General features: G+C 41.8%; 3 long non-coding RNA genes across 4 annotated transcripts; 1 reads left to right on the top strand and 2 right to left on the bottom strand.

Annotated features, from left to right (window-relative positions):
* Window positions 1-261: 261 nt before the first annotated feature.
* Window positions 262-1,070, bottom strand: LOC126982346 (uncharacterized). The gene is made up of 2 exons (XR_007735114.1): window positions 605-1,070; window positions 262-398 (listed from the first exon to the last, which is right to left on the bottom strand). It is a non-coding gene; the product is annotated as an uncharacterized LOC126982346 (long non-coding RNA).
* A 278-nt stretch (window positions 1,071-1,348) lies between these two features.
* Window positions 1,349-2,959, bottom strand: LOC126982345 (uncharacterized). The gene is made up of 4 exons (XR_007735113.1): window positions 2,884-2,959; window positions 2,588-2,715; window positions 2,182-2,347; window positions 1,349-1,598 (listed from the first exon to the last, which is right to left on the bottom strand). It is a non-coding gene; the product is annotated as an uncharacterized LOC126982345 (long non-coding RNA).
* Window positions 2,960-4,903: 1,944 nt separating this feature from the next.
* LOC126982348 (uncharacterized) lies at window positions 4,904-20,421 on the top strand. 2 transcript variants are annotated; one of them, XR_007735117.1, is made up of 3 exons: window positions 4,904-6,298; window positions 6,453-20,031; window positions 20,348-20,421. It is a non-coding gene; the product is annotated as an uncharacterized LOC126982348 (long non-coding RNA). The 2 variants fall into 2 exon arrangements; XR_007735116.1 differs by lacking the exon at window positions 20,348-20,421 and adding an exon at window positions 20,239-20,347.
* The last annotated feature ends 1,550 nt before the right edge of the window (window positions 20,422-21,971 follow it).

Below are 21,971 nucleotides of genomic sequence, written 5' to 3'. Positions count from 1 at the left end.
GAGTTATGAGAGAAGTTGTAAAGTATAAAAGAAAAAAATTGAAGCTGTATTGGAAGAGATGAGCAGAAGTGAGTGATTGGGTCGTTAAGATGTGACTGTGTGTGTGTGTGTGTGGTTGAGCTTTGTTAACTGTGATTCTGACGTGCTATATATTTTTGTCTGTGCTGATTACTTCAATTATATCTATGATTTGTTGAAACTGATATCTTTTATATTTTCAGATAATTGCTTTGTCTTAACTACCACCTCCACGACACCCTCTTCAACCATCCTCCCCTTCTTCCTCCACCTTCCATTCCTCTCCCTTCTCACGTCAATTTCTCCCTCTATTCCTCTTCAGATTCGTAACTCTCTCTCTCTCTCTCTCTCTCTCTCTCTCTCTCTCTCCACTTCGCCGCCTCTCCAGTTCCATTTCCTCCTTCCCTCCACTTTCCCTTGTAGTGTTGCGAAGCCCCCCTTCCTTCCCACGCACCAACACTGCACTTATCCCTAACTACCACCTCCACTACACCCGTTTCAACCATCCTCTACCTTCCATTCCTCTCCCTTCTCACGTCTGTCTCTCTCTATTCCTCGTCAGATTTGTAATTCTCTCACCCTCCACCGCCTCCTCTCCAGCTCCGTTTCCTCCTTCCCTCCACTTTCCCTTGTAGTGTTGCCAAGCCCCCTTTCCTTCCCACGCACCAGCACTGCACTTATCCCTAACCACTACACCCGCTTCAACCATCCTCCCCCTCCCATATAGTTCCTTCCATCCCTCTCCCTTCTCACGAATCTGACGAGGAATAGAAAGACATAATTCTCTCTCTCTCTCTCCGCCGCCGCCTCCTCCCCATGTAGTGTTGCCAAGCCCCCTTTCCTTCCCACGCACCACACTGCACTTATCCCTTTTATAGCTCCTTGCAAACTCTGCCTTTCCTCCTTACCCTCATATCACGTTGCTGCTGCTCTGCCTGTTAATTAAGACTGCAGGACACAAGAACAAGGTAGTTAATGGCTTTTTGTACCGTGTTGATACTTGTGCCATACAGATACTGACTAGTTAGTTGCTATATATGTGGTGTAAGGAAGTAAGACTTGTTGAATGTTAGTGGGCTGAGGGAAGGGTGGGGAATTGTCTACATCCCTTACATTTAACGAAGTCTATATATGAGCAGCTGCTCATATACACACTTCGTTAAATGCAGGTGTAAGACAATTTTCCCCACCCTTCCCTCAGCCTATATACTTACAAACATTGACAAACTAATTTTGACTAATATGACAGTTTACTTACTAATACTGCCAATATCACCTGAAATTTCTAGGATGCAGATAAACGAATGGATGTCTACTCAGAGGTTTTTATTATTTGTCAGATGCCGCCGGCAGTGTGACCACCTGTGCTGGAGTAGCAAAAAAGAGATGAAGGCAGATGTCGTTCCTCCTCTAGCTGTCCTGCTCTCAACATCGGCTTCCCATGCTCCTAGAATGGTCCAGCTGCACTGATGCTGTGTTCATTTTCAACCTCCCCTGTTAACTGCACCCCATCTGCTCTGCAATGGAGACGAAGGCGGCGTTGAGAGCCCGTTCTTGCTGTTGCCTCGTGGGTTTAACTGCTGTAACGAATGATTTCGATAAACGCTATAATACACCTACAGTATTTTTCTTGAAATACAATCAATTTTCAAAATTATATTAGTTGCAGAGGCAGGAGGAACCTGCGCAGGGGTCGTGTTAGTTTTCTGTGCTTGTTTAGTTTTTTTAGTTCTACCCTCTCCTACTCCCTCGGGTAAGAAGGATTGATTGGTTCACAAGCTCCACTACGCCCACCGGGTCAGTTACCCGAGCCGTCCTGCACGAGTAGAGCTTTTGTGTTATGCCGCACCTCAGCCCCCACTACTCTGCCTTCGATCCTTCATCTGTTGTAACCCTTTGATCAATAAATATACCAAAAAATATATTACTCAATTATTGGGTTAGCAAGCAACAGGCGCAGAGGCAGAGATAAATGACATAGCACGCACTCTCCGACTTGGTGGATGTAATGGAGCTTGGACCAATCCTATGTGCCAAATGAAAAGTGGAATTTACTGCTTAACCTGAGGGAGTGGAAGAAGGAAGACATTTCAAGCTACACAAGCACAAAACTCTACAAACAAGAACACCCACACCTTCCTCTCCATGATAACAGACAATTACCTTCAGCGCTTCCCAGCAGGTTGCCGCCTCAGTCCGGGGCCCACAAATTCCTGCAGTGAAAAAACAAGCAGGCGTCGCCGCGTCACACACTTTAAATAATCGTAACTAACAACTCGACTGCAGTATTATAATCATTTAACTATATTACTCAGCAACTCTTTAAAACCTACAACTCAACTGCAGTATTGTAATCATTTAACTATATTACTCAGCAACTCGTTAAAACCTACAACTCAACTGCAGTATTGTAATCATTTAACTATATTACTCAGCAACTCGTTAAAACCTACAACTCAACTGCAGTATTGTAATCATTTAACTATATTACTCAGCAACTCTTTAAAACCTACAACTCAACTGCAGTATTGTAATCATTTAACTATATTACTCAGCAACTCGTTAAAACCTTTGTGCCACCAACCATTCGTTACTCTGGCGTGGAGGTTCAGGCGCCGTATCCTTCCTCGCCCCCACCAGGCAGCAAGCAGGCGTGTCCTCGGGCGGCCCAGCGGCGGATAGGTCCTCCTCTGAAAACTACTGACGAAGAAGTGATTAATGGTTGTTTGAATTCTTCCACATTTTCCATATGATTCTAGTTTCTCATACACACCCCAGGCCCCTCAATTTATCATCACTACTAAATATCATCAAGAATTTCCACGTCACAAAAAGACAGGAACAGTAATTAAGCCAAACACTTACCTGAGTAGCCGGCACAAGACCTCTCTCACCAGCGTTTCCCTCTCTACTGCCCTCCGCTCCTCCTCCTCCTCCTGCCGGCTGTGTTCTCGAGTCACTGCTTCGAACCAGTATCAGTGTGGTACTCGCCGAAGCAACACTCAAGGGCTGTTCTATCACATGCTTACATACATATTTAAAGCTATCAAAGGAAGTATATACCAAAAATGGAAATGGTTATGGTGTGTCCTTTGATTTTGTGTAAGGAGAAGCAATGGGCCAAATTTATTATGAATAGTTGATTGACGAACTGTCTGGAAGTTCTCTGAAGCAGGGACGACTTTTAAATGGGGGAGGAAGGGGGGGGGGGGTGGAACTACAGCCCTGCAGTCCCTACACAAATGGGGATTTAAAAGCTAGCAAAGGAAGTTTATACCAAAAAAGTGAAGTAATACTGTGCTCGTTTCCTTACTATGAAGAAAACTGGGCATGATTTGTTGTGAAAATATGATTAACTTGAACTATTTGGAGGAATTCAAGTGTGGAGGGGAGAGGGTCACTGGAACTACAGCCCTGCAGCTCCTACACACACAAAAAAGGGATCTTAAAAGGTTATACAATACTGATTTCAGAAACTAATATACGGCTACACAAAATACTGAACCTCAAGAAGCCACAATTACTGATCCGACTCTGCACCGAAGCTTCACAAACACTCGCTTCACAACTCATCAAAGCTTCACTTCTACCTCTACAACCAAAAGGAGTGATCAAACAAAGGTAAGCTATTGGTTTTATTAAAAATAACAGGTCTTCAGATTCCGAAGACACAGCTATCTGCAAAGCATTTATGGAAATTAAACACACTATATTATATAAAAATTAGAATGCGGAAAGCAACAAGACGGATAATATTATAATAATCAGAATTAGTGAACCGACCACTAATCAGGAGACAAATAAATAAAAGGCTTTCGTTCGTCACTTGTTCCACCACCACCACCACTACTGCTGCTGGGAGGGGGGGATGAGGGGGAGGGGAGGGGTAAGTCACCACCCACGGGACCATCACTGAGGGAGGGGACAAAGGGAACAGGGGGGCAAAAGAGGGAGGAGGAGAAGGGAGAAGGGGCAAGGGAACACTCGATCGTCCTCCAAACCAAGGCCTTGATATTTTTTCTTCTTCTCTCTGACATGACTGACCGAATGAGTGAAGCGCAGACTCGCCGACCGTGATAATAAACCAAACTACAAAATGATCCAAAACTGAGAATGCTACACAAACGTTACGCAAAAACAGCTCAAAACACTTCATAAAATATTACTGCCTGAATAAAACATGAGTCCAAAAAGAAAGGGAATATAACTAAGGAATATTAACGTTCTTTTAAAAATGGGAAAAAAAAACCGAAGGAAAAGCAAAACAAAATACATCACACACACAATTTAGCTTTTTTAAATACACCAGCCATTGCTTTATCACGGACACAGAGAAGCAGAAGAGAAGAAAAGGGGAAGAAAATAGAGTAAAGTAATTACCATGCGTCCATTCAAGACCTTTTTTTAGCTTTTTGCACGAGCCGAGCGTTGCAGTGTTACCACATCAAAAAAAATCCTTTGTTGTTTACTTGCAACAATAAACTATCAATTAATCAATCAATCAATAAATGAGAAAAACAGGTTAACTTACAAGCATACACTAAAGATTCACAAGAGTGTCACAATAATAAAACTAAATAAATAATGAAGGAAATAGCAATAATAGTGTAGTTTTACTCTTGCAATCTTATCATTATACAATACAATAGGGATCATTTAGAGGAGTTTTATTCATCTCATTCTATATCTCTTTCCATCTTATATAGACCTAAGGGGGAAAGGGGGGAGGGGAGGGATGGGGACTAATTATATATATCTTAATCACAAGCTGAGATCATTTAGTAAGGGACGGGAGGGGGAGGGAGGGGGTAAGGGGGGTCATTAGGATGCATACAATATCATACTTAACATATTAATTAGGAGGGATAATACGGGGGATTTAATACATATAGATGCCTTAATTAATGGGGTGGCAATACATACTCTTGGGAATCTGGGGAGGGGGGGGGTGATTAGTAGGGGGGAGCATACAATATTATTTCTTTATTAACTGCGGGAGGAGGGGAGGGCATGACTTACTTTATAGATTTAGTGGGGTGGGTGGGGAGGGGGGATATATTTTACTGGGGTGTTAGAGTAGGGGGTGAAGGGGCTGGGGTAGGCATATGAAGGAGGGGTGATGGAAGGGGTGATAGAAACGAGGGGTGTATGGAGGTTGCTGGGGTTGGCAAATGAAGGGGGTTACTGAGATATAGGGGTGATGGAAGGGGTGAGAGGCTTGGGGGGAGTATGAAGGAGGTTACTGGGGTGTTGAAGGGGTGAAAGGGGCTGGGGTGGGCAAATAAAGGGGGTTACTTGGTATAGGGGTGATGGAAGGAGTGTGAGAGGCTGAGGGGTGTATGGAGGGGTGTTGAAGCGGTGTTTTGGGGGCTTGGGTGGGGCGTAAAATCTATTGTGTTGGAGAGATTACTGGCGGGACAAGATTGTATTTATCACAATACTGGAGTTTATATTTTACTGGGGTGGGTGTACGTTTGGGGAGGGGGGATTACTGGTTTCCTGGAGGGGGGGGGTACTGTACTGGGGTCAACATTACATATCACAATACCGTAGTTCATATTTACTGGGGTGGATGTAGCGGAGGGGTTAGTTAGCGGCACTTGTAATGGGTTCTAAGGTAGTTTTATAGAAGGGGGAAGTTAATCTGTTTATCACAATACTGCACTTTAATATTTATCGGGGTGGAGATGGGGTGCGTTATGGGTGCAATTCTATATATTTATTGTGTGGGGGAGTGGATGGGTTAGTGGGGGGGTGCTGGAGGGGGGGGGGGGTTATATAATAGTTAAATTTATTACTAAAGTGGGGGTGATATTTTTAAAGGGTATCTGCTGGGGGGGGGTTACCTATGGGGGGCATCTGGGGGAAGGGGGGGGGGAGGGAAATACAATACTCTATAATAATTCTTCTCTTTTTATAACAATATTTGGGATGCGTTCCATTAGATAACTCTCTCTCTCTCTCTCTCTCTCTCTCTCTCTCTCTCTCTCTCTCTCTCTCTCTGGATGACATGGAATATATTAGTTTACGATCACTGGCTTATTTAAATCTACACCTTAATTAGTTTTACCTGAAGAAGAAAGGACAGGTGAGAAAGTTAGGCATTTAGGAAGATAGTAAGGAAAAGTAAGAAGGAAGAAAGAGAGGAAGAAAAGATAAATGTAGGAAAGGCAGAGAAGGGAAGGAAGGAAAGGAAGAAAGGGAGAAAGGTTGAAGAGATAATATAAGGAAGGGAGGAAGAAAAGTAGAAAAGAAAGACGGGAAGAAAAGATAAAGTAAGGTAGAAAAGATAAGATAAGAAAGGAAAAATAGAAAAGTAGAAAAAAATGAAAAATAGAAAAAAAAAATTAAAAAAAGAGAAAATAGAAAAAAATAGAAAAAAATTAGAAAAATAGAAAAAAAAGAGAAAAGAAAGACAAGGAAGAATAGAAAAGATAGAAAAGATTAGATAAGGAAGGAAGATGAACATGCAGGTGGACTAATTACTGGGCTGTGTCTCTCTATCTATCCTACACACCTGTACTCTTGTGTAGTATTGGGGGCGGGACAGGGGGGGCAGGTGTGTGTGTATGTTGGGGAAGAGGAGGAGGGTTAAGGCAAGTAGGGGGGTATGGGGGTAGTGTTTGTGCTTGTGTGTATGTGCGTATGTGTGCGTATATGTGTGTGTATGTGTGAGTGTTTGTGTGTGTATCTAAGTTGCTGTCATCATTATTCACACACACACACACACACATACATACACGTTCTCCGCCCCCCCATAAAATAAAGGTCGTCAATATAGTATACATCAAACTCACACACAATATACACATCAACATTATGGTACACAGAGACAGGTGAGTTGACAAGGCTATTAGAGGTACATACACACACATGCAAAAGTCCCATCATACAGTTTTAGAGAGGTGTTTGGATATTAGTGAGGTTACAGGAGTAGAAAGGCAATTATCTACTTTGGCTTGCGGTGTGATGATGATGATAATGATGATGATGATGATGATGATGATGATGATGATGAAGAGGAGGAGGAGGAAGAGGGTGATGATGAGGGCAAGGAGTAGAAGGAGGAAAAAGAAAAGTGACATTCAGTGCAATTTTTAACCCGTGGGCTTTGGCTATGGGAAAGCCGAGAAGTGGCCGAGAAACGTCAACATTACACTGCATTTTGAGACTAAGAAAAGAGCATGGAATGTATATCAGAGTACTCCTCTCATAACCATAAAGCCGTTAAAAATATTTACTTTTACTCAAACTCCATTGTTTTTGGGTGGTGTTTGTTACAAAATAAACAGTCTCGTGACGCGTGGCATCTAGATGAGGGTCGCTTGTTGTCTACTATAGAGAATTTGACAAGTGATTACTGTATGGATAGCTAATTCAGTCTGCCATGACCTTACAGCACCACCTATGACAAATAAGCCCACCTCAAGATCACTCACCCACCACAACGACCCAGGGCATGCATGGTGGGTTGCTCTATGCCGCCACCACCTACAATTAGCTCGAATTAAGGGTTTTGAGCCGAGCCCGCCCTATATGGGGTCCGCCGAAGCTGCCGGGTTAAAGGAATTGATCGTTTTTGCACTAACCTCTCCTCTCCTCTCCAGGATGCTTGTTGCTGTGGCAGATGACTCGGTTTGAGAGAGGAAATATATATAAATAAAAGCTCTTGTTTATGTCTGTATTGCATTGCCTTGCTCGACTCCAAAGACCATCATTAATTTCTAGTTCTTGGGTTAGTTAAAGCTAAAAAAATAAGTGTGATCGACGTTACTGAACTCATTTAGGTACTTCCAGACCTGTATCAGATTCTTCATAGCTAGGAGGAGGAGGAGGAGGAGGAGGAGGAGGAGGAGGAGGAGAATGAGGAAGAGAAAATGACAAAGGGGGAGAAGGAGGAGGAGGAGGAAGAGAAGATTACAAAGGGGGAGATGAAGGAAGAGGAACACAAAAGAACACAAAGGAAGAATAAACAACAGCAGACAGAGGAAAAGGGGGTGGAGGAGGAGGAGGAGGGGTATGCTGGAGAAGGTTTAAATGCCAACAACAACAACAACAACAGCAACATGCCAATGGGCCGATCAAATCAATTATAATTTTGCTTCATACACAAAACATACTAAATTTTTTTCACTTCAAATGGCAGTGACAAAAAAAAAAAATAAATAAATAAATAAAAAAAAAGGTCTAATCCAGTTACACATTTTTCTATATTTCACTCGGAAGGTAAAAAGAAAAACGAAAACGCCATTGAAAACTTGTAAATATAGGCCTACATATATAAACACAAATAAATAAATAAATAAAAACCAAGTAAACCTCTATAGAAGTAAAGCTACATTACTTGAGAGAAAATCTAGTGGTAAAAATATAAATAAGTAAAAAAATAAATAACAATAAAAAAGAAAAAGTGTTACCAGATCTTAAGTGTTCCCTCACTCAACATCCCCTGGACTATTTAGCTTATGTGGGAGGGGGAGTTAGGGGGGGGGAAGGGAAGGGTATATGGGTGGGTATGTGTGTGAATGAGCCAGTCAGTCAGTCAGTCATCCAGTCAGTCAGTCAGTCAGCCAGCCAGTCAGTCGTCCAGTCAGTCAGTCAATCAGCCAGTCAGTCATCCAGTCAGTCAGTCAGTCAGCCAGCCAGTCAGTCGTCCAGTCAGTCAGTCAATCAGCTATTTCACCAGCCAGCAAGTTAAATCAGTCAGCCAGCCAGTCATTCAGTCAGTCAGTCAGTCAGCTATTTCACCAGCCAGCACGTCAATCAGTCAGTCAGCCAGCCAGTCATTCAGCCAGCCATTCAGCCAGTCAGTCAGTCAGTCAGTCATGGCAGTAAGGCAGAATAGGCAGCAGTGTACATACAAATCAAGCTCATTCACTATGCATACATACATACATACGTAGCTGCCGATACATTCACGACAGGGAGACAAGAGTGCCGTTACCGAATATACATACAAAAACAGCTTTCCCGAGAGACTTAATTTGTATCTTCATAAATAAACACTTCTAAAGGGCCACACAGGCAATACAATCTTCCGAGGCAAAGAGTCCAGTCAACGTAAACGATAAGAGGGGAAAAAATACGTTTTGTTTGTAGCGCATACATAATAATATGTATCTTCGTAAATAAACACTTCTGATGGATTATACAAGCAATACAATCTTCCGAAGTTATCAATGTGAGTGATGACGTAAGAAAATATTAGTTTTGTTCGTAGCGTATACATAAGAATCTGTATCTTCGTAAATAAACACTTCTGATGGATTATACAAGCAATACAATCTTCCGAAGTTATCAATGTGAGTGACGACGTAAGAAAGTGGATTATAAAAGCAATACAATCTTCCGGAGTTGTCAATGTGAATGATGACGTAAGAAAATGGATTATACAAGCAATACAATCTTCCGAAGTTATCAATGTGAGTGATGACGTAAGAAAATATTAGCTTTGTTCGTAGCGCAAACATAATAATCTGTATCTTCGTAAATAAACACTTCTGATGGATTATACAAGCAATACAGTCTTCCGAAGTTATCAATGTGAGTTATGATGGAGGAAAATGGATTATAAAAGCAATACAATCTTCCGAAGTTATCAATGTGAATGATGACGTAAGAAAGTGGATTATACAAACAATACAATCTTCCGAAGTTATCAATGTGAGTTATGATGGAGGAAAATGGATTATAAAAGCAATACAATCTTCCGGAGTTATCAATGTGAATGATGACGTAAGAAAATGGATTATACAAACAATACAATCTTCCGAAGTTATCAATGTGAGTTATGATGGAGGAAAATGGATTATAAAAGCAATACAATCTTCCGAAGTTATCAATGTGAGCGATGATGTAAGAAAATGGATTATACAAACAATACAATCTTCCGAAGTTATCAAGGTGAGTTATGATGGAGGAAATGGATTATAAAAGCAATACAATCTTCCGAAGTTATCAATGTGAGCGATGACGTAAGAAAATGGATTATACAAACAATACAATCTTCCGAAGTTATCAATGTGAGTTATGATGGAAGAAAATATCAGTTTTGTTCGTAGCGGAGACGTAGAATCTATATCTCTGTCGTTTTGGGCCTGGGTGAGTTCAAGAAAAGTAAACATTATATTTTTCTAGTTGGCAACTTGCTCGATTTTTCTTATGGGAGCGGCGGGTTGTGGACACGATTAGTAATGTATTCATGTCTTAACTTTTGTCTGCATTTCCCAACGTTGCCAGATTGTCAGATTGTTCATGGACTGGCTGGTACACAGTGGGCTTCTCCTTTACTTGTTTATGCCACTCAACACAGGCCGGTAAAAGGCGGTCAAATGAAAGCAAAATATGAAGCAGGAAACATGATGGACAGGCAAAAGTACAGGACTGAGTGGAAAAAAAAGTCACCTTCACACAGCGGCGCCACGGACAGGAAAACGGCAATACACTCAGAAACAAACACGGATGATTTAGGAATGAAGTGAGGCCGGCAGTGTTGCATCGGCCCTCACCAACACACGCACGAAACCCGGGATTGCCACAGTTTACCTTCCCTAGCTTTCCCCAGGTACCCATTTATCAACCAGCCCAAAAAGGAGGATGAACAGTCAGATGAGCACACACACACATACACACATACATAGAAGTTAATACAGGTTGTTCGTTCTATATAAAACACCTTTAATATCACTGTTACTGTTGTTCCTTGCTGTTCTGCCTCCTCCTCCTCCCTCTCCTCTCCCTCCTCATCTTACACCCACTAAGGAGATCAGGCGCCCATTAACAAGTGCGACAAACACACACATAAACACACAAACAGACAGAAGGTGGTTGATTGCATATGTCACTAGCTTAATTAAAATGTCACCTAAGGCACAAACCGCTATTGTACTTCGACTACCCAAGACCTACGACAATAAGGATGAGAAACAACGGCAGATGATGATATAAGCGACAGAACCGGCGTGCGAGTAAAAAGACGCTGCTTGCAAATTTGGCGAACCTATAAGTGGAGGAAATTAATAGAATCGCTACGTCTATGCTCGGAAACCATACCAGTACAAATAGAAGTAGTAGTAGTAGTAGTGATAGTAGTAGTAGTAGTTCACAGTAACCCCACACATAAGCCCCTCCCACTAGACAAGCAAGCACCAATAGGAATCAACCTTTCCCAGCATCCACCAATCACACGCCTCTTGAATTGAAAAGGGGCGTGGCTTACCTGTGAACTGACCAATGATATACAAGGATTGAGAAAAGTGGGAGGAGCTTATTTGTGAAGTTAAGAATCAACCTTTCCCAGCATCCACCAATCACACGCCTCTTGAGTTGGAAAGGGGCGTGGCTTACCTGTGAACTGACCAATGATATACAAGGATTGAGAAAAAAGGGAGGAGCTTATTTGTGAAGTTGAATGAATGGAGTATAATAGAAGTAGTAGTAGTAATAGTAATGGAAATGGTAGTTGTAGTAGTAGTTTCTAGACAGACTATCGGCTACATACGCGTTACGTCAAAGGTGGTGTGTGTCTTTCAGAGGCGGGAAGACACTTGGCACTTGGTTCAAACTCGCCCACTACTGACAGCGCCGAGGGACAAAGGGACAACACAGGCGACGGGAGATAGACGACACCCGCCCTCCTGCCTTCCTCTCTGATCTGTCGCACGGCCTTACGAGGGGAATTTACAGTGTGCGATCTCATGCATTATAAGTAGTAGTAGTAGTAGTAGTAGTAGTAGTAGTAGTAGTAGTAGTAGTAGTAGTAGTAGTAGTAGTAGTAGTAGTAGTTGTTTATGTGGTTGAGCTATATGTGGTTAGTTTCATTCTCTCTCTCTCTCTCTCTCTCTCTCTCTCTCTCTCTCTCTCTCTCTCTCTCTCTCTCTCTCTCTCTCTCTCTCTCTCTCTTAATGAACTTTTACACTCTCTAAATACAAACTTTCATGCTCTCTCTCTCTCTCTTTCTTTCTCTTGCTGGATTTTCACATTCCCTCTTCATACAAACTTTCATATTCTTCTCTCTTTCTCTCTCTCTCTCTCTCTCTCTCTCTCTCTCTCTCTCTCTCTCTCTCTCTCTCTCTCTCTCTCTCTCGTAATATACAGCCATCGTCTTCCCTTTCTCTCTTTTTCTCTCTTTCTCTCCTTCCTTCCTTTCATCCGCCTGGCCAGTTAGACATTTTTAGTTATTCCTTTTTCTTTCCTTCCTTCCTTTCTCCCCTTCTTTTTTTCTCTCCATTCAGCCAGACAGCACTTCCATTCCTCCTTCCTTTCCTTTCCTTTTCTTCCTTCCTTCCTTTCTTCCATCCATTCATCACTTGTATTTTTCCTTCCTCCCTTCCTTCCTTCCTTCTTAACCTTCATCCATTCACCCTCCCTTCCTTCTTCCTCCCTTCCTCCCTTGCCCCTCCCCTTCCCTCCCTCCATTTCAACATTTTTTACCATTTCTTTTTCTTTCCTTCCTTCCTTTCTCCCCTTCTTTTTTTCTCTCCATTCAGCCAGACAATCTTCCATCCATTTATCACTTATATTTTTCCTTCCTCCCTTCTTTCCTTCCATTCACCCACTTCCATTTACTCTCCCTTCCTTCGTCCTCCCTTGCCCATCCCCTCCCCCCCCCCACACACACCATGACCCTCCCCTCGGCCAGTCTCTCCTGTCTCTCTGCTGTGCTCAGAGTGAAGCTCAACCCACTTAACTCCAGTTCCAAATCATGAAATTGGACAAAGTAAAAATTGCGCTCCCTCTCAAAATAATACGTAAAATAAATACCGAATGGATGAATGGGTAAATAAATGGATCGATAAATAAAATAAAATGTCCTGAATGCCTGTTGCTTTTTGGCTTTCATTGCTGAGTTGGTGTTTTCCTTCTTTTTCTTTCTTTCTTTTTAACTTGTAAGAAAAAATGTTATAGCAATGCAAGATTTTTTTCCACTTTTTTTATGTGAAAAAGGAAAGTTTCGTTTAGTCGGCGCAACATCTGTGGTCATATGCCGGAGAGAAACAGGAGGGGAAGGAATTATAGGAGAAGGGAACAGATCCCAGGAGACGGGACACAAACCTCGATTAATACCTGGTACCCATTCACTGCTGGGTGGACAGGGGCGTAGTGTATCGGAAAAGCCGCCCAAATTTTTCCACTCCGCCCGGGAATCGAACCCGAGCTCTCTTGGTTGTGAGCCGAGTGTGTGTTTGATGTGGAGATAAAAGTTTTCTTCAGTAATTTAACTCTTCAGAGAAATGGATTTGTGAGACTGTTTTTTCAGGGTCATAGAGCTTTATATATATTTTAGACAAATAATTATCTGTAATGAATACACTGGCAAACCTGAATGATAACTAACCCACAAGATTAAGACAAAGTAATTCATCCTTCTGTCCCAAATTCTACAAAATTATGACTCAAGGTTCTTTAGCAATGTTGCCGCAATTCAACTTCCTCCTGAGCCACGACTCAAAATTCTTCAAAATGCTACAAAATACTTATAAATCCACACCACATAAAACAGCAATTCAAACCAAGAAGTAACAACATCCTACCATAAAATAAGAGATAAATATGAACAACAAAAATAAAAGATTAAATATGAAACCCCTGTTCTGTGTGGCTCCTCAAGACTCTATTTGCAGAGATGTTTGGTGAATATCTGACACAAAATCTTTCCTCCATCAACTCAGAAATGTGCTTGAAAGACTCTCCTACACACACACACTGGAAAACATGATGATCCACTCTGATTTAACCTTCCTTGACACACACACAGACACACATACTAATTTCAAGACACACTTAAAACCTTGTGGGTATATACATATCTATCTCTCTCGCTCTCACAAGTTTGCTTTTCACTGTATGTCAACGAAGATGGGCGGGTCTGAATCAAACACGCACACACACACACACACACACACACACACACACACATATACTCTCTCTCACACACACTATCCCTCTCTCTCTCTCTCTCTCACACCCACATACACTCACTCCCTCTCACACATTTACACACACACAATCACTCTATATAAACTCAAGAGGCTACAACATTCTCTAACATCGACACAAGTGGAAATAGTATGATTCTTTTTTCATTCTATCACTGTTTGCAAGGAGCTTTTTATAGTAAACTCTCCCACACTTGACATGAGTAGAGATAAGGTGTCTTCTATTGTATGTATATATATATCACTGTTTCTGAAGAGCTGTATCAACATGAGTCTTTCTAACACTTACGAGTTGAAATATGTTGTCTTCCAATGTATATATATATCACTGTTTCCGAAAAGCTGTATTGACATGATTCTAACACTGACATGAGGAGAAATATGTTGTCTTCCAATGTATATATATCACTGTTTCTGAAGAGCTCGATTGGCAACTTGGCAACACTGACACGAGGAGAATTATGACTCCTTCCACTGTTTACAAAGAGCGCTATCAACACCTCTCTCACTGACGGAAATAAGAAGCCTTCCACAATGCATATCACTGTTTACAAGGAGAAATATGACTCCTTCCACTGTTTACAAAGAGCGCTATCAACACCTCTCTCACTGACGGAAATAAGATGCCTTCCACTATGCATATCACTGTTTACAAGGAGGTTTATATATGGTCTTTCACTGTATATCACCAAGAGCTCGTATGACAACTCTAACACTAACATGATCTGAAATATTAAGTCTGCCACTCTATCACTGTTTCCAAGGAGCTCCAGTAAGTCTAAGGCATCACCGTTATGGCAGCGAGTCTGTTTTTTATCCCACTTTGCACGTACAACCTTCAGGGGAGTGTATGCATGTATGTATGTTGCCTGAATCTACCAGCTAAAGGGAGGACATGTTGCTTGATGCGTAAACTCCTTCACTGTATCACAAGGGAGCGAGTCTGTTTTTTGTCTCACTTTGCACGAACAGCCTTCAGGGGAGTGTATGCATGTATGTACGTCGCCTGAATCTACCAGCTAAAGGGAGGACATGCTTCTTGATGCGTAAACCCCTTCAGTGTATCACAAGGCTAAGGTGCAATGAGTGTCGGGAACTTGTAAACGCTAGGGAAGGTCACACGTGTTATCATTCAACGTTTTGTGATGCTGAGATTGCAAGTGGCGTGAAGAGACTGAAGACGCCTGAATGTTGTATTTAAAGACAAGGATAGATAGACATATAAAGAGATAGAGATAGATGGATCAGAAGGCATGTACTGAGAGAGATTGCCATAGGAAGAAATATAGTTAAAAAGATATGCATAGAGAAGCAAGGATGTTCAAGTTCTCAAGCGGTTTTCATTCCACTGTCTTGGTTGCGTGAAACATTCTGAGACAGCGACGTTCAGTACTCTAGTATGTGAATATCTGACAACACTTCCTAGTACTACCCAAGACTAACTATATTCAAAGGACCAAGCTTCTTCATTTGTTTAACTTCCACCGTGAGCATTATTTTGGCAGCCGAGCACAAAATCACAGGCTCAATCTCATACATTTCAGGGCTCACACACCCACATTTGATAAGGCTTTCATAGAGGTTGTTGTGGGTATTTCCATGGGTAGTTATATGAGCCTGGTGGTAGTTTGATAAGGCTTTCATAGAGGTTGTTGTGGGTATTTCCATGGGTAGTTTTATGAGCCTGGTGGTAGTTTGATAAGGCTTTCATAGTGTTTGTTGTGGGTATTTCCATGGGTAGTTTTATGAGCCTGGTGATAGTTTGATAAGGCTTTCAGTGTTTGTTGTGGGTATTTCCATGGGTAGTTTTATGAGCCTGGTGATAGTTTGATAAGGCTTTCATAGTGTTTGTTGTGGGTATTTCCATGGGTAGTTTTATGAGCCTGGTGATAGTTTGATAAGGCTTTCATAGTGTTTGTTGTGGGTATTTCCATGGGTAGTTTTATGAGCCTGGTGATAGTTTGATAAGGCTTTCATAGTGTTTGTTGTGGGTATTTCCATGGGTAGTTTTATGAGCCCGGTGATAGTTTGATAAGGTTTTCAGAGTGTTTGTTGTGGGTATTTCCAAGGGTAGTTTTATGAGCCTGGTGATAGTTTGACAAGGCTTTATACCATGAATGTGAAAAGTACACCCACATTCAGGCTTAGAGGGCTGAGAAAGAGTGGACTGTATCTTAAGTGGTTTTTGAGAGGTGTAAGGGAGCTTTGAGTGGGCTGAGAGGGCTAAGAGAGGGAAGGACTGTATCTTGAATGTCTTGAGTGGTTTTGGAGTGGTGTACAAGGCTTCATGAGTGGGCTGACGGGGCCAAGAAGGAGTGGACCGTATCTTGTGTGGGTATTTCCATGGGTTGTTTTATGAGCCTAGTGATAGTTTGGTAAGTTTCTATACCATGAACATGAAAAGTACGCCCACATTAAGGCTTTCATACAGGTTATTGTGTGGGTATTTCAATGGGTAGTTTTATGAGCCTGGTGATAGTTTGACAAGGCTTTTACACCATGAACGAGAAAAACATGCCCACATCCATATTAAGGCTTTCGTATAGCTTGTTGTGGGTATGTCCAAGGGTTGTTTTACGAGCCTAGTGATAATTTAACAAGGGTTCTGCACCATGAATGTAAAAAAATACCCACATTAAGGCTTAGAGGGCTGAGAGAGAGTGGACTGTATCTTGTGTGGGTATTTCCATGGGTTGTTTTACGAGCCTAGTGATAGTTTAACAAGGGTTCTACACCATGAATATAAAAAACACTCACGGGAACCCACCTAACCTCCTCTGTGAACTTTAGAAATGCTTAAAAGTTAACTATTCCTCATGATAATTGGAAAGACTGTGTGCATGCATATTAAATTACTCTTCCATGCAGAGAATGTAACAGTAATATCTGGGATTGTTAAAATACTGGAACCATCAAATATATGGAAGGGAAATACGAACGAGAGGAGATATTGGGAAAGATGAAAAGAGAGAACTGGAGTGAAAATTTCTGAGCTAATAGTGAATGTTGGTGTAAGGAAACTGTCTCATATAGAATGCATACAATTTTTTTTTTTCACGGTAAAGGACATAAACACTTCACACACACACACACACACACACACACACACACACACACACACACACACAGAGTAAAGACAGAAAAATAAGCCACGAGACACTTCAGAAAAAAAAAAGGATATGGACCAAGACTTAAAAATGAAAAAAAAGTTAGTGAAAAAAAAAAAAATCACATTCAGAAAAAAAGTTACAGAACAAGAAAGAAAGAAAGAGAAAGAAAGAAAAAAAAGAAAGAAAGAAAGAGAGAGATGAAGCTTTGTAAATGGCTAACATCTTGCATTAAAAAATAAATAAATAAATAAATAAATAAATAAACAAATACTAACAGGCTAAGCACACCAAGCCGGAAGGAGAGTGGAGGCGCGACGCAATGAAGAACGGCTATCGGCAAGGCACCGGAATAGGGACACAAACACACACAAACACACACACACACACACACACACACACACACACACACAAATGCACACCAGTAGAGACAGCCAGAGATACACACACACACAGATACAAAACAAACACAAACACACACACGCACACACTGGAGGGACATGCAAGCGACAGATCCACAAAGAAGCAAAAATAAAGAAGAAAAAAAAAAAAAAAACACGAGGCAGGAATCATTTTTGGCAGGAGGGAGCGAGGACGATTTGGGTCAATTTCGGACTCCGCAGGACGATCAATTTCACCGAGGACCACGAGGGACACTACAGTCATCCCTTAAATAGTACGGTTTCCAATAGCTCAGTTTCGGTTTTGTGGATTTTCATAGATTTTTTTTGGATTTTTAAATTTCCCGACAAGCAGGAAATTTAAAAATCCTATAGTTCAGTTTTGGTTTTATGTGGATTTTCTAAGATTTTTTTAGGATTTTTAAATTTCCCGACTGAGCAGGAAATTTAAAAATCCTATAGTTCAGTTTTGGTTTAGTGGATTTTCATAGAGGATTTTTTAGGATTTTTAAATTTCCCGACGAGCAGGAAACTTAAAAATCCTATAGTTCAGTTTCGGTTTAGTGGATTTTCATGGAAGATTTTTGGGGGGATTTTTAAATTTCCCGACCGAGCAGGACACTTAAAAATCCTATAGTTCAGTTTTGGTTTTATGTGGATTTTCTAAGATTTTTTTAGGATTTTTAAATTTCCCGACAAGCAGAAAATTAAAAAATCCTGTAGTTCAGTTTCGGTTTTGTGGATTTTCATTGAAGATTTTTTTTGGATTTTTAAATTTCCCGACCGAGCAGGAAATTTAAAAATCCTACAGTTCAGTTTCGGTTTTGTGGATTTTCATAGAGGATTTTTTAGGATTTTTGAATTTCCCAACCGAGCAGGAAATTTAAAAATCCCAAAAAGATCTTCCAGACAATCTGTATAAAACTGAAACTGAACTATTGAAAACTGTACTATTTAAGGGATGACTGTATTAATTTTTCACGTATACAGTGGACGCATGAGTGAGATCAACATTCACCAATTAGAACACACTCTTCCGAGCAGCGCTAACATTAGGAAAAGAGGAAAACGGAAACAGATATTCACACTGAGTAAAAAAAAATCGAATTGTTATCAGAACGAAAACGGTGGACGCATGTGAGTGAGATAAACATTCACCGATTTGAACGCACTCTTCCGATCAGCGCTAACATTAGGAAAAGAGGAAACGGAATCGGATATTCGCACCAAGTAAAAAAAATCAAATTGTTATAAGAACGAGAACTGGTCATCCTTCTACATAGTTTCGTTCTTTCAACTCAAGGCAGACCGAGGATAAGGACGAACTAACAAACTAACAATCACGCACCCACCACTAGGAGCTAAAACACACACACACACACACACACACACATACACAATCGCAACACATACTTATACACATTCTTTAGTCTGGCATGGAATCGAAGGAGCCTAATATCGTGGCAAAGGATGGAGATTAAGACGCAATACCTTCAACAGCAGAGAGAGTGGTTATTCTATCCCTAAATCAAGGATAATGTCCCCTAACTAGTATCCCTAAACCTTGGTAAATGTCTGGAGAATATCCGTAAATACTTCAACATGGGGTCGTTTGGGGTACAGGCAAGGTCGGGTCGGAAAGCAATCTTGTAGGCGGCGACGGAAAGGAATATATGAAGCGAAGGAAAAAAAGATTATACATGGAAATTACAATAAATTATGCTTTTCAGGATCAGTAACGTTCTTCCTCTTCCTCTTCTTCTTCCTCTTCCTCTTCCTCTCCTTCATTATCTAAACTCAAGACTTCACACATATATTAAAGTGAGGAATATGGAAGAGACTAACAACAAGCCCTCCTCCTCTTCTTCTTCCTCTTCCTCTTCCTTCTCAACCCAAACTCAAGACTTCACACATATAATAGAGTGAGGAATATGGAAACACACACAACAAGCCCTCCTCCTCTTCTTCCTCTTCCTCCTCCTCTTCTCTCTTCCAATCAAAGACCAACACTTCACACATCCATAAGAGGGGAATATAGGAGGAAGACTTAACATCAAGCCCTCCTCCTCCTCTTCCTCCTCCTCCTAAAACACTCCACACTTGGTCACCACTAAAAGAAAAGGTTGTGGGGGGCCAAAAATGAAGCCAAAAACTACATACTCATAAAGATATAAAAAAACGTATCACAAATGACAGGACAGGAGAGAGAGGCCTTGAGGGGGATGAGAGGGATGAGAGGGGTGAGCGAGGAAATGGGAGGTGTTCTTGAGTGGGCTATAGAACTAATAGGGACTGTACTAGCTCAAAGGGAGTGGTTGTTGAGCGGTGTAAGAGGGTTTCGAGTGGGCTGAGAGGGTTGAGAGGACTAAGAGAGGGGGAGACTGTATCATGAGTGGTTCCGAGTGGTTTGGAAGGGTCTCGAGTGGGCGGAGAGAGGGGGGACTATCGTAAAAGGGGAGGTGATGGAGGGGGTGACTTACAAGAGTGATGGGTCTGTTTAGTGGTTTAGAAGTGGTTTAGAAGTGTCTTGAGTAGGCTGAGAGAGGGGGGACTATCGTAAAAGGGGAGGTGATGGAGGGGGTGACTTACAAGAGTGATGGGTCTGTTTAGTGGTTTAGAAGTGGGTTTAGAAATGTCTTGAGTAGGCAGAGAGAGGGGGACTATTGTAAAAGGGGAGGTGATGGAGAGAGCGACCTACAAGCGTGATGGGTCTGTTTAGTGGTTTAGAAGTGTCTTGAGTGGCCGGAGAGAGGGGGGACTATCGTAAAAGGGGAGGAGATGGAGGGGGTGACTTACAAGAGTGATGGGTCTGTTTAGTGGTTTAGAAGTGGTTTAGAAGTGTCTTGAGTAGGCTGAGAGAGGGGGGACTATCGTAAAAGGGGAGATGATGGAGCGAGTGACCTAAGAGAGTGACGGGACAGTTTAGTGGTTTAGAAGTGGGTTTAGAAATATCTTGAGTAGGCAGAGAGAGGGGACAAGCGTGATGGGTCTGTTTAGTGGTTTAGAAGTGGTTTAGAAGTGTCTTGAGTGGCCGGAGAGAGGGGGGACTATCATAAAAGTGTATTGTATGGATGGGGTGACCTACAAGAGTTACGGGACAGTACTGCGAGGGCGAGGTTGGGGTGAGGGTTGGGGTGAGGTTCGCAGGTTCGGAGAGGGGTTGAGGTGGTTCGCTAAACTCGTGACACGCCATCCCAGCAACGCCGAGAAAACGACACTCACCGCTCCTTCCCCTCAGCCCTGTTTATCACGGCAGTACGAAGAGGGGAGGATGCATCGCTAACTTTTTCGTGATTGTCAACTGGAAACGTGAAAATTATACAGTCCCTCAAATAGTACGGTTTCCATAGTTCGGTTTTGGTTTTATGTGGATTTTCTAAGAAGATTTTTTAGGATTTTTAAATTTCCCGACGAGAAGGAAATTTAAAAATCCTAAAAGATCTTCCGTGAGAATCCGTATAAAACCGAAACCGAACTCTTGGAAACCGTACTACTTGAGGGACTGTATATCTGATCAATACATTTGTTTTCCCTTGCGGCCTAAAGCATGTGGAGTGTCATTCGTAATTTGGGTTTCAGATGTACGTCAAAATCCGTCAAGTGTCATTGCGCTTTGAATAGATGTCAAATTACGTTAACTTCTTCGAGTGATTGTCAAAACACGTCAAAAGAGTACCATAATGTTTTCCACAGGGGGTCAAATTGCGTTTCCGACACTGGGTCAAAATAAGTCGAGTGTCATTACATTTTGAATAGATGTCAAATTACGTTAACTTCTTCGAGTGATTGTCAAAACACATCAAAAGAGTACCATAATGTTTTCCACGGGGGATAAAAATTGCGTTTCCGACACTGGGTCAAAATACGTCACGTGTCATTACATTTTGAATAGATGTCAAATTACGTCACTGGAGTATCGTAATGTTTTCGAGTGATTGTCAAAACACATCAAAAGTACGGTTATGTTTTCCACAGGGGGTCAAATTGCGTTTCCGACACTCGCTCAAAATACGTCGAGTGCAATCTATCACTTCGTTTTTGTCAGTGGGTCGAAATACTTCAGAAGTGTGTCATTACAGTTTCGACGAAGGTTCAACACATGGCCAAGAGAGTCATTGTGTTTTGTCAGTGGGTCAAAATACTCCAGAAGTGTGTCATTACAGTTTCGATGAAGGTTCAACACATGGCCAAGAGAGTCATTGTGTTTTGTCAGTGGGTTAAAATACTTCAGAAGTGCGTCATTTTGTAGTCCACAGGATCGGCATGTCAGTGTAGGCCTAAGGTGTTTTGATGAAGGTGTTGATACGCGGTGAGAGTCGTTTTAAGAGTCGCTGCGATGGCGTGTCCGAGGGTCTGTGGTTGTCAGCGAGGGTGCACAGACAGCTCTCCCCTGTCCACCTCTACCAAAACACCGGCTTGGAAGTCCCACGAAAAAAGCACACACACACACACAGACACGCACACATACACACTAGTACGTACGTTATGCGACAATGCATAAATCCCTC

This window comes from Eriocheir sinensis, chromosome 50 (assembly GCF_024679095.1).
Source record: "Eriocheir sinensis breed Jianghai 21 chromosome 50, ASM2467909v1, whole genome shotgun sequence".
In the NCBI taxonomy this organism is placed as follows: Eukaryota; Metazoa; Arthropoda; class Malacostraca; order Decapoda; family Varunidae; genus Eriocheir; species Eriocheir sinensis.
Note: the sequence above shows the minus strand (reverse complement) of the source record. Positions and strands in the feature narration are given on the sequence as shown.